At 38.2% G+C, this 12,020-nt stretch overlaps 1 pseudogene; it reads left to right on the top strand.

Annotated features, from left to right (window-relative positions):
• Nucleotides 1-2,128: 2,128 nt before the first annotated feature.
• LOC101979019 lies at nt 2,129-2,542 on the top strand (annotated as a pseudogene).
• The last annotated feature ends 9,478 nt before the right edge of the window (nt 2,543-12,020 follow it).

Here is a 12,020-nt window from a genome sequence, read left to right as displayed (position 1 = left end):
GTTATTTTTATTTAATTCATTGTTGTGGTCCACAAAATGCCTGACAATCAATTTCAGTAGCACACCCATTCTGCCGTCTCCTCATCCCCACTTCTGCATGAGAAACCTTCTAAAGTGTAGAGTACCAAAAAAGTTCAATTCAAATTTCATTTAATTTTGCAAGTGAAGATTATATCAAGACTCTTCAGTTTTCAAAATCCATTTTAACTTTAGGTTTGGATGAGAAAATTTTATTCAGGGGTGTCAAATGTGCAGTAAGTACATCAGCTGCATATGCTTGCATGTGCTTCCAACTGCACAACCACTGTTTCTAATATTATTAAATACAAGGCAGTTAGTATCTATCTACTCCTATACCATAAACAACATATGTACATGTATAAATTAGTGCATGAACATGTCATATATAGAGTCTTACTCAATTGTGAGGAAAGGTAGTGTAGTTTCAGTGGGAATGCTGAGTACGCAGATTTCTCCTTCTAACTTGTTTGTGTCTCTAGACAACTTTAATCTTTCTCACGGCCTACTACCCTTTGTCTGTGGAATTCTGTTTTGTAGTCTCAGCTTTATCACTTACGGGGTCACATAACTCCCGGTTCAAAATGGAAAACTTAGATTGCATTGCTAGTAGGGGAAATGCACACCAGCTTTTAGTCTCTAACTATGTAATAGAAGACCCAACTGTTTCTCAAAGTACAGTATAAATCCATCCCAAAGCATCTATGTTCTGGGGTCTGCACTGCAGTCCCTAATATAGAGATATGCACCAGGCTCCATCCAGCACCTCCTGAACATTCTGAGAGTTGCTGAACTATGACATCATATTAGCCAAGTCTCAGAGCAGCCTGCACAGTAGAGTTTTCCCTTTTCTGGCTTCCTCTCAAATTTCTGAAACGGAGTAGAGCAAGACAGAGAAAGGAGGGATATGGTGTTCCCCGAATCAAGTAAGTCCCTAGAGGCTTATCTTCTTTTTGGATTCTCACAATGACTCTTCTCGGAAATAAGTTTATCTTTGGTTAAGAAGGGAAACATGGACTTTAGAGGGTTTAAGTACCTTGCTCTAGCTCACATGGAAAGGCAAGAACAGAAATCACAGCTAAAGGATCACGTTTGCTTTGCTAGCTATCTGCATCATGTTCTATCTCCTTGTCTTCCCACTTCTCTCTGGCTTCCCCAATCCACTGTTAAGATGGTTTGCCTTTCCTCTTCCATTATTGTCTTGTTTGCAGTCATGCATATTGGTCTGACCTCAGTTTCTGCCTGTGGGCTTCCTCCTGCTCTTTCATTAGAGAAGGTTGGGAATACCGAATGTAGATGCTACGTAGGATTGGTCCTTGGATGACAAATCACAAGTGCACAGCTATGTCCCTGCGCTTTCAGTGGGGTTGGGTTGGAGGACTTTTTTACCCTCTCATCCGAAATCCCCTAGAATGGAATCCTCATACGTCATAGAAGGCAGAAACGCGAATCTCCTAGACATAGTTTCTGGATTATCTGCAAGTAGACTATTTTCCTCTACTCCTAGCTTCATCTGTAGGATTTTTCAATAAATCTCTGTTAGATAAACAGACAAAACCTGTATTTTTTTAACTTTGCACAAAACAGTCTGAGCACATATACTTTCACTATAAAGTTCTACCAAACACCAAAATAAAAAATCTAATTATAAAACAAATTCTTCTGAAAAATAGGAGGGGAAGAAAAAATTATGAACTAACTTTGTGATATCAATAGTACATTGATATCACAGAGAAATGTCACAAAGTTTTATCTCCTAGAAAAGTTAGTACAAATATTTTCAATAAAATATTGCAACCATAACCAGAAATGTATAGTAAGGAATAACCACCTCGAACAAGTAGAGTTCATAGCAGGAATGCAAGGTTGGGCACACTACTGAAAATCGGTTACTGTAATAAAGCATATTTTAACAGACAAAGGGCAAACATAAACACCTCCATTGCAAGAGTAGCTGGAATCTCTAACAATACTCACGGTGGATACTTTTGGTATTATATGAAATAGGTGTTAGGGACTATAGTAAAGGCTTTAATGGTTAAGGATACTTGCTGTTGCTCTTTCTCTTCCAGTCACAGGCACTTCGGGAGCCACCGGTTATCGTTCAGCCATGGCCAAGTCCAAGAACCACACCACACACAACCAGTCCCAAAAATGGCACAGAAATGGCATCAAAATACCCTGGTCACATAAATACGAATCTCTTAAGGGTGTCGACTGGAAGTTCCTGAGGAACATGCGCTTTGCCAAGAAGCACAACAAGAAAGGCCTGAAGAAGATGCAGGCAAATAATGCAAAGACCATGAGTACACGTTCAGAGGCCATCAAGGCCCTGGTGAAGCCCCAGGTGGGGAAGCTCCAGGTGGGGAAGCCCAAGATGCCAAAGGACCCCAGCGGCAAACTCAGCCCATTTGCTTTCATTGCTCATCCCAACCTTGGGAAGCGGATGAGAAGAATACTGTGGGTATGTGCAGGATCTCTAAGAGGCTCAGCACTGCAGAGAATTCTATCTGAAAATGGCTGAGTGATTCAGAGAGGGTGTCCCATGAGAGAGATACACATTTCTGTTCTAGTCAGTCCCTAGTGGTAGAACCAGAAGTAGCGATTTGCTAGTGGGTGGATATATTTTCCTAGGGTGGAGAGTAAGGCTCACCTTGCCACTGTCACACAAGAACTTGACTACTAAGACACAGGTGGCATCACTTTCTTTATAGGTGTTATATAAAGGTTATAGTAATGCATGGTTAAGCATAATTTGTAAAGAAGTTTGGGGGATAAGGGAGGGATTGTCTATCTTAGATCTTACTTCTGGGTTTGATAAATATTCTCCTTAACCCCTTTTCTTAATAAACAATTAAGCAAAATTGCACTGGCATGCTGTATAATGGTGAATGAGTGAGGGATTTCTGACCTATGTCAGAGCAATAAAACATATAGCCACTTCTGCCTACATTTTACCATGGCCTCTGCCTTCCAGCCCCACAGGGTTTCTATATACAATGAAAACAGACTAGAACCAGAAAGCAGCAAAGATAGCACCATTCTAGGGATATATTAAAAAAGCATAGAATCTAGTGTCCCAAAATGCTTAATTTCACTATCTGGTGGCAAACAGGAGTCATGAATAATGGAAAGAGATTCAGTGAAACTTAAGGCCTCATATTTTTTAAAAATTATAAAGTTCTCCAAGAATTAGAAATTTTGCTATTTGTTAAGAAGTTCTTGAAAGACTTGAGTTTATTCATTCATGGTACATCTGATGATGAAATGTTGTGGACAAGCAAGAATGCCCACTTAAATTTCCATGTAGCAAGGAATGGTAGTTAACTCTCATTATTCACAAATAATACTATACCATTTTATCTGTAAAATTATATGAAATCAGCCATGGGGCTGTCTGAAATGAGAAGTAAACCCAGCCAGGTAATGTTTCAGCAGTTTCCATGGGCATGTGACAAATTTAGAGATAAAACTTAAGAAACAGTGTTTGCAAAGGTACCATGAACATGCTGTGTTAAGGAATAAAGCCAGGGAGATAGAAGGCAGATGTCCATATTTCAAATCACAAAATACCGTGAAGAGGAATTAGAATCCTGAATACACGGAGAGATATGTCAGCTCATGAATTGTAAACTACAAGTCTCTCCTGACTCTCAATTTAGCTCATGCTTTATGTGTTTCTAATGAAAACCCATCCCTTTGCTTCAAATGACAAACTAATTATAAGCTCCGTATAGAAACTTGAAGGACCTAAAATAGCATTTTAGAAGAAAAATAAGATCTTCAGACAACAGATTCTAATGCCATGACTTCAGACAAAGCTGCTTGTGGTTCAAGAGCACTTGAAGAGCCGAGGGCACTTGCAGAACAAAGCCCCTGACACCCTCAAGGAAGACAAAATATTCCAACGAGTGTTGCTGAGCTGAATGCAGGAATGTATAAGAAAATCTATGGAGGCACCCTTGGCATGGCATTTGGTAAGCAGATATCAGTGTGAAAGCGATTATGTATGCAATGAGTTAAACTAAAATGGAAAGGCTTCCTCTAAAGAGAGAGAAAAAAGATCAGCTTCCCAATGTGGGATTGCAAGAATTTATCTGAACAGGACATCAGGAGCAATACTCAGTAAAGGAAGCAATGATGAAATATTTTCATTAATTAAAAAATTCAGTAAAGGCAGTACCCAGGAAAAGGAGGAAGCTCTTCTCAGACATGACACTAACAATTTGTCTATATGACAAGGACTTGCACACATGTTGCATACAAGTTTTCACAAGACAATTAGGAAATACAATTCAGAAACAAAGACAAACAAAGATTTCAGAAGTCACTCCATAAAAGAATGAAATTATATCAATTTCAGATACGGTAAAAGGAAAATACATAACAGCACTTTTCACCTTCAAGAGCTGTTAAAATTTAGGTCATCAGTTACAGCTTTGGTTAAATTATGATACTATTTGTAATGTATACTGCATTGTGGGTAGGAGTAGATAAAATGCAAAAATTGCTTTAGAATTTCATCAACTCTTACAAATCTATCTATACTCTGTATTCCAACAACCCCCAAAGGTAAGGAAAATGTAGGTCATGAAAACAAAGTAGAAAGAATTTTACCCACAACACAAATCACTGAATTACTCCACTTTGCAAGAGAATGGACTTGTTCTTGCTTTCAGAACAGTCTAAGGAGACATTAACATGTCCAGTATCCTGGACTGGTTTTGCTTGGAAGTGCATGCTGTGAAGAGGATTGTACAAGTGTAATCTTGTGATCTCTCAAACTCCTGAGTTAGGAAGGTAATCTCCAATACAGGTTTGCTAGGCCAGGCTCATAGGAGGTGGATGGGTAGAAGTCTCCATTCTCTTCAATGAGCTACTGTTGATGTCAGAGGGCCTGCAAAGTCCATTGAAATACACAATCGCACTCTTTCACCTAAGGGCACAGGGAGAAGGCACACACTTGGTGCCACTACTTTGATTTGGGCCTTTCCAAACTCCATTATGATGCTACATGACTTGTTCTTTACGTATTTCCCAAGTGTGAAATTTCCAGTGCACAAATAGACAAAAAGTAAAGTGATGAAGTAGAAAATACATTTATCCAAGACCCTAAGGCTGCCCTTCTCTCTGATAAATCTCTGCCAACCCAACGTAAAGACTCAAGACAACGGTCACCATATGGCAGCCCTAACATTGGGGAGGGCAGGGTTATTTCCTTGTTGCTTTTATACCAAAACTTTGCTCAATCATTGACTTAGGGCTTCTGACAAATTGCTTGAGCTTGCCCGACTTTACTTCCTTTTTTCACTGGGTGGGTGCTGCTAAATTACAAGGAAGCATAGTGGAAGGCCAAAGTAGAACCTGTAGACGCTAATATCCAGAAACTGTGAGCTAATCTCAAAGTTAGCATCAAATAATGACTCGTTTCTTCCAAGTCTATCAACTGAGCCTTTCTGGGCTACTACACCTGGCAACATGGAGGAGCCAAACATCACTGCTTTCATAAAACTAACAGCATACAAATCTTTGCATGCAATATTGCAAAATCAAACATATTGCAACGTGTAATCTGAAATATATATTTACATACACATATGCACACACACACACACACACACACACACACACAAACACACAAAAAAAAACAGAGTAGTGTTAAGCCTGTGGAGAGGAAATTGCTTGGTACAAAGCTTGAGTAAACTCTCTAGGGTGGTAAAAGTGTTCTAGATATGATTTTAATACTGCACAAATAAAAATGGATCAAAAATCGCTAAATTGTACACCTAATGGCTCAAATTTCTACTTGAGTTTTCTTTCAAGACAAGGTCTTGATATCAATTTTACAATCACTGCATTTCATAACTACCTCCATTTCTTTTCTATAAATACAAATGAGGCTGGCACCTGCAACCAAAATAGCTGTAAAAATTATCTGTAATTCTCTATTCATTTACAGTTGCTAACTCATCATTAACCTGAAGCACAACCGAGTTAAAACATAGGCCTTTAAACTTTATGTGCGTTGTAACTGAGCATGATTTGTGAATGGTCAGACAAGCATCTTTGTGTGGAAGTGTGTTTTAGTATACAATTGTACAATTGTCTGTGTATAGACGTGCCTACATGACTTTTTGAGAAATTGTTTTTTTTTCTTTTTTATTGATTTTTATTGAGCTCTACATTTTTCTCTAATTTTCTTCTTGCTTCTCCCCCCCTCCCCTTCAACCCTCTCCCAAGGTTCTCATGCTCCCAATTTACTCTGGAGATCTTGTCTTTTTCTACTTCCCATGTAGATTAGATCTATGATGTCTCTCTTAGGGTCCTCATTGTTGTCTAGGTTCTCTGGGATTGTGATTTGTGGGCTGTCTTTCTTTGCTTTATGTTTAAAAATTCCTTTTCTGTCCCTAATTTTAATTGCATCTTCATAAATTGAACATTTTTCTTGATATATAATTGTATGATGTAACTAATGTATTTACAGGGAAAATATGAACAGCTATTATGAGGTCTTCATCCATGCACTGTTCTGGTTGCTGTTATGTACAAAGATATTCAAATAAATCAGTCAAATGCTTTTTGTGAAAATATACATGCTCAGTATCTATATAAAAGATCATCTCTAGCTGCATACCTCCTGGCCTCAGGTCTGTATCTCTAAAAATATCTCTGTAAAGCTATGGTAGATATCTCTTGGCTTTCTTATGTAAGCACCTCTGCCCTGTACATGCTTCCGCTTATCATCATAAAGCAATGTTTCGTTTAGGCAGTTATGAAGCACCCATGTGATTTTAATTTTTGTTTAGATATGTGTATTGTGTATGGTGTGTCATCTGAGCATTTGTGCACCACCTGTAGACATGGTGCCCAAGAAGGCAGAAGAAAGAATCATAGCTCATAGATCTGAATTTGCAGATAGTTGCAAATGGACATGTGGGTGCTGGGAATCAAAGCCAAGTCCTCTTGAAGAGCAGCCAGTACTCTTAGGCATTCAGCCCTCTCCCCATTGACTCTTGGGTAATTTTGTTATTTGTATTATATACATAATTTTATGCATTTGTTTATATTCACCCCTCGCCACCTCATCCTTTTTCTTCTACACCCAACTTTGTTTTCTCCCTTTCTTTTTCTTTTCTTCTCTCTTTCTTCTTTGCTTATTTTTTTTCAATCAAATCTATACTAATTGCCAAAAGCTTTTTAGCTAATGTTGGGGACTTCGTACCCACTTCCCAACAAACTACTTGGATTTTCCCTGCATTGAGCTTATACATTTGAATCATGCATGCTGTAACCGTTAACTATGAGTTCATACATTTTACGTGTGTGTGTGTGTGTGTGCATGTATCCTCTGAGGCCAGACAAGAGTATTTAATCCCTTGGTGCTGAAGTTCTGAACAGCAGTGAGCCATCCCATATGGTTCCTGGAAACCAAGCCAGGTCATCTTCAAGGGCCAGATCTCTAGTCCCACCACCCCATTTTAAATATGCCTAAAGTAATACAAGTATAAACCACATAGCTTATTCTTTTCTTTTCATGTGGTTTTAAATGTTAAATTTCCTGTTTTGTTTATTGACATCCTTATTTCTAAAAGTCAGATAAATCTGTTATTCCCAGCAGCCCTTACATAGAATTGTTTTTTAGAGATGCTCAGATGTTTGCTTTGTCATTTCACTTTTTGTGCACGTGTGTATTCCTGCAGCCTCCTGTCTTCTGAAGCAATATGAATTTTTCGTTTTCATCAATGAGGCATCAGCCGTTCTCAAATCTCTGCTGTCAGTGTTGTATCTCCAAGGTCTTTGCTCCCTTCCTTGCTTCACTCTGTGAATTTATTCCATGAGGTGGCAGTTTACTGAAAACTTGCTCATCTGACAAAGTCTTTATCCCATCCCCACAGGATGTTAATACTTTTTCTTGTCATAGGATTCTACAGTGTAACTAATTTTCACTCAGACTGAAAAAATATTACCTTTGTTTTGTCTAACACCCAACATTTTAAATGTATTTTCAGTTTATTTTTTGAGATTTTCATACATGTATTAATGTGTTTTGAACAAATCTACCCCTCAATCCTTTCTACCCTATTCTACCCAGATCCCCTTCTACCCCTACTCTCTCCCAATTCCATACACTCATTTTTAGCACACTGAGTCAGCTCAGTTCCGCCAGTGTTACACAGGTATGGGATTATTCACTGGAGCATGAGTAGCCTGTCAGCAACCACATCCCTAAAGAACTGACTCCCTCTGCCCCAGCAGCCATCAGACACAAACAGCTTAGACACTGGTGCTGCTTTTTGCACATCTCCCTGTGCAGGCTGTTTTGACTGACTTTACCTTGTACACGTCTAAAACATGCAGTCCCAGCTGCTGTGAGATCTTCTGGGCAGTGGCCCCATCATGTCCAGGAAACACAACTTCTGGCCATTGCAATCTCATAGTCCCCTTTCCAGAATGATCTCTGAGCCTTAAGGCGAGAAGGTGTGATATAGATGTCCCATACATCAGACTTGTACTCTTTGCATGTTCTCTAGTTAAGAGTCTCTGTATTAATTACCTTCTACTGTGAAAAGAAGGCTCTCTGATGAGGACTGAAGGCCACGCTGACTATTAATTTACAGACAAGTGCTTCTAAGGGTTTTTAATAATGGCTGTATCCATAGAGCTGTCAATAGGTTTGCAGGGAGTCTTCTGGTTTTTATGAGAATTCTGCTGAGAAATGACTGGGTTTCCTGCAAGATTTGAAGCTTTTCCTTTTACCCCTGTGATTATGAAAATTTTAATGATTATTCACCTTAATCATCATCAATTTAACTCATTTATTGCAATTCTTAGTTGATAATTTTGCTCTATTTTCTCTCTTTGCAATTCATGAATCAGATATCTGGCAAGCCCAAATCAAACCTCCAATCATTTAAAAATGGGGTTTTCTCTTAGAATACATCTCTGGGCATTTTTGTGTAATTCTATGGCAGGCTCTCCCTGATTTTATCTTTCATTTTTCCTTAAGGTTACTGTTGTGTATTTTATTTCACTGATTTGATGGAAGCCATTTACTAAGAGCACCATGCATTTTCATCAGCTGTTACTGTTACCAATGCACTGTGCTTTCTCAAGTCACAGCGAGATAACAGTCCTCATTCCCATCCTAGACAAACACTGGTACTCAATTTATTTATGCATTTTCCATTTACTTAGCACATATTCGTTGTATGTACTGTTCTGCTCTAGGAGAGACAACAAAAGATTAAGGAATAGACATCTCCATAAGCTCATCTCAGAGGCTAAAGAGGCAACACAGAGCAAACTTAATTATATTACGAATGACTTAGAACATTATGACCCAACTATTTCTCCCTTTCTCAAGGATTTTATCCCAATCATGAATCCTGTCATCTTTCACCATCATATTCAATATGCATTAAATTGCATTAAAATGCATTAAATATGCATTGTTGTCTCAACAAATAAGTCTCCCTCATTTTAAGTTTAAAAATATGTTTTCCAGACCCAGGAAGCACACCTAAGGTTTTGCACATGGCAAACACACTCAAGCACCACTCCACTCCCTAGCCACCCTTGTCGCCGCCGATGAGCTTTGTACCCCCACGATCTCTTTATCTATTGCAGTATCCTCGCTCGCCATAGAGACAGCCCTTGGGATTTGTCCTTTGTATTGGCTGCTATGACTTCTTTTCTTTCTCATAACTAGATAACACAATGAAGCCACTGTTGGCAATGAAACCTCACAGCCAAGAAATGAATGGACAATTAGTCATCTCTTCTTCAGTCCAACACAGCCTTAAGTACAGGAGATCCATATTTTGCTTTGAAATATTTTATTTACTAAACTGCTGAAGTAAAAAGCAGTTTCTCAGACTGACTCGTAACACTTCAGATTAAATGTCGGAAGACATTTAATTTATATAAATTCACCTTTCAAAAAAACTACCTCACTATATGTGTGTATGTGATTAAGTATATGCAACATTTAAAAAGTACTACATAGATATATACTGAAAAGAAAATTTAGTAGATTTAATTATTCTGTAGTTAAAAATGAATATTATCTTAGACAATATTTTGCAAGCTTACTAAGTACATTCAGCTGAAATGCTGACAGAAGGAAGGACTAAAATTATTATCATAAGTGGTATAGTCCAAAGAAGAAGGTAAAATCATTTTATGTAAATTAAACGACTGCAAAGAAGAAATCAACTTCCTACAAATTTTTGGTGAATGAAATAGAAGACCACAATGATGTACTGTGAGTATTTCTGTGAAATGAACAAAAATTGCTCTTGCTTCAACAGATATTTGCTACTGAGTTCATAGAAAGGGAATGGTCTCACAATCGAAATAGTAATGGGCTGTATCAACTGAAGGCAGCAGAAATTGAGTGCCAACCACACAAAAAGAAAGCATTGCCGGTCGACAGAGTCAATAAAGATCACAGAGGTCCCCAACATGCTTGAATTGCAGTTATTAATCACACTATCCACAAACAGCAACTGATGATGGATAATCATCCAACTATGGTGTCAGGTCTTCTATGGACCAGGCAAACTGGCGACGTATTTGAGATCTCACAGACTGTCAGAATCCCCAACTCTGTGCATGCTCAAATCAGTTGTTTTATTGTTATTGAGTGTATGAAGAGAAACGCAACAGAAGAACACTTCTTCAGATTTCTTGGATCGTTTTTGAAATTCAGGTGAATTTGTAACACATTGATCACAAACATAAAAGTTATTAGAAGCAATTGTTCTGCAATAAAAACTGAGTGCTCATAACATGATTACGGCTCAAACATCTGCCACTCATGCAGACAGCATTCTGTAAACCCATCAACCTAACTCTATTTCCCTCTGATTGTATCAGAATAGCTTGCGGCATGGCAGGGATTTGAGTGGCAGGCATCCACCCTGGTGTACAGTGTTGCATACTCAGCTTTGTTTGAGGGAATCATCACTCTTTGAAAAATGCAAGTTTTTAAATGGTTTCTTATTGAAAGGGAGAATGTAAGGAATGCTGCTGCCTTTTTCTCCTTAAAAAGTCCAAGTTTTTATAGTCCCCAGCTTCCATAAATATTTTACTAACTTTTTAAATTGACTTTTTGGTTTTGTAATGAGAAATACCATGAATTATTTAAAAACTCCAGACAGGAGATATATATGTATGTGTATAGGAAGATAACTATATATGCCATATAGTACAATCGAGAAAGATGATGTTCCAAAATAATGAGAGTATTCAGTACATTTAAGTAAGGTTAACAACCTCATGCCTACAGAAATATCCAAAGTCATTTTTAAATTTTAAAGTTTTCTTGGCTGCAGGTTTAATATCTGTCACATGGAATTAGAGTGAGGTGTCTGATGTGGAATCCTCACTGAGCAAGTGAAGCTGTCAGACTTTGAAGGGACTGTTGAGGAAATCTAGTATGATTCTAGAAGTAGTGTCAAAATTCCCTTTCTGATACGCCAAAAGTCTCCCCAGTGTTTGATGGAAGAATACCTTCGTAACTTAGTGTTCTATAGTAGAAAAATACCACTTGAAGCCAGCTTCTGCCTTTCATTCATTTCCACAGAAAAGGCCTCTAAAATCATACAGCACAAGCTAGCTTATGGTTATGTGAAAAAGTATTTTGATATTTAAGTATAACTAGTTACTTCAACTGTTCTTCAAATCTCCTAAGGAACAACGCTAACCAATATAAAGCATTTCTGTTAAAGTAATATTTATAATGTTTGGCTATACACTGAGATCACTTTGATCAATACAGGTCAGTTTCTGTCTTTGTTAAGACTGAAAAAATTCAAATATAATGGGAAAGAGTTATTGGATGGTTTTGGATCCCTGCACTTTCCCTCTGATGCCCTTTGCCCTTATATCCATGCCATCACGGAATGGCAGACTTGTGGGCTCATGTATCAAACACTGTAAGCAGATGCTCACCTCCTGAGCTGTAGCTTGGGCTGCCTGTGGTCCCTTGCTAATAAACT

The sequence above is a fragment of the Microtus ochrogaster genome, chromosome 21 (genome assembly GCF_000317375.1).
Source record: "Microtus ochrogaster isolate Prairie Vole_2 chromosome 21, MicOch1.0, whole genome shotgun sequence".
Taxonomy (NCBI): domain Eukaryota; kingdom Metazoa; phylum Chordata; class Mammalia; order Rodentia; family Cricetidae; genus Microtus; species Microtus ochrogaster.
This window is presented reverse-complemented; position numbering and strand designations above follow the sequence as displayed.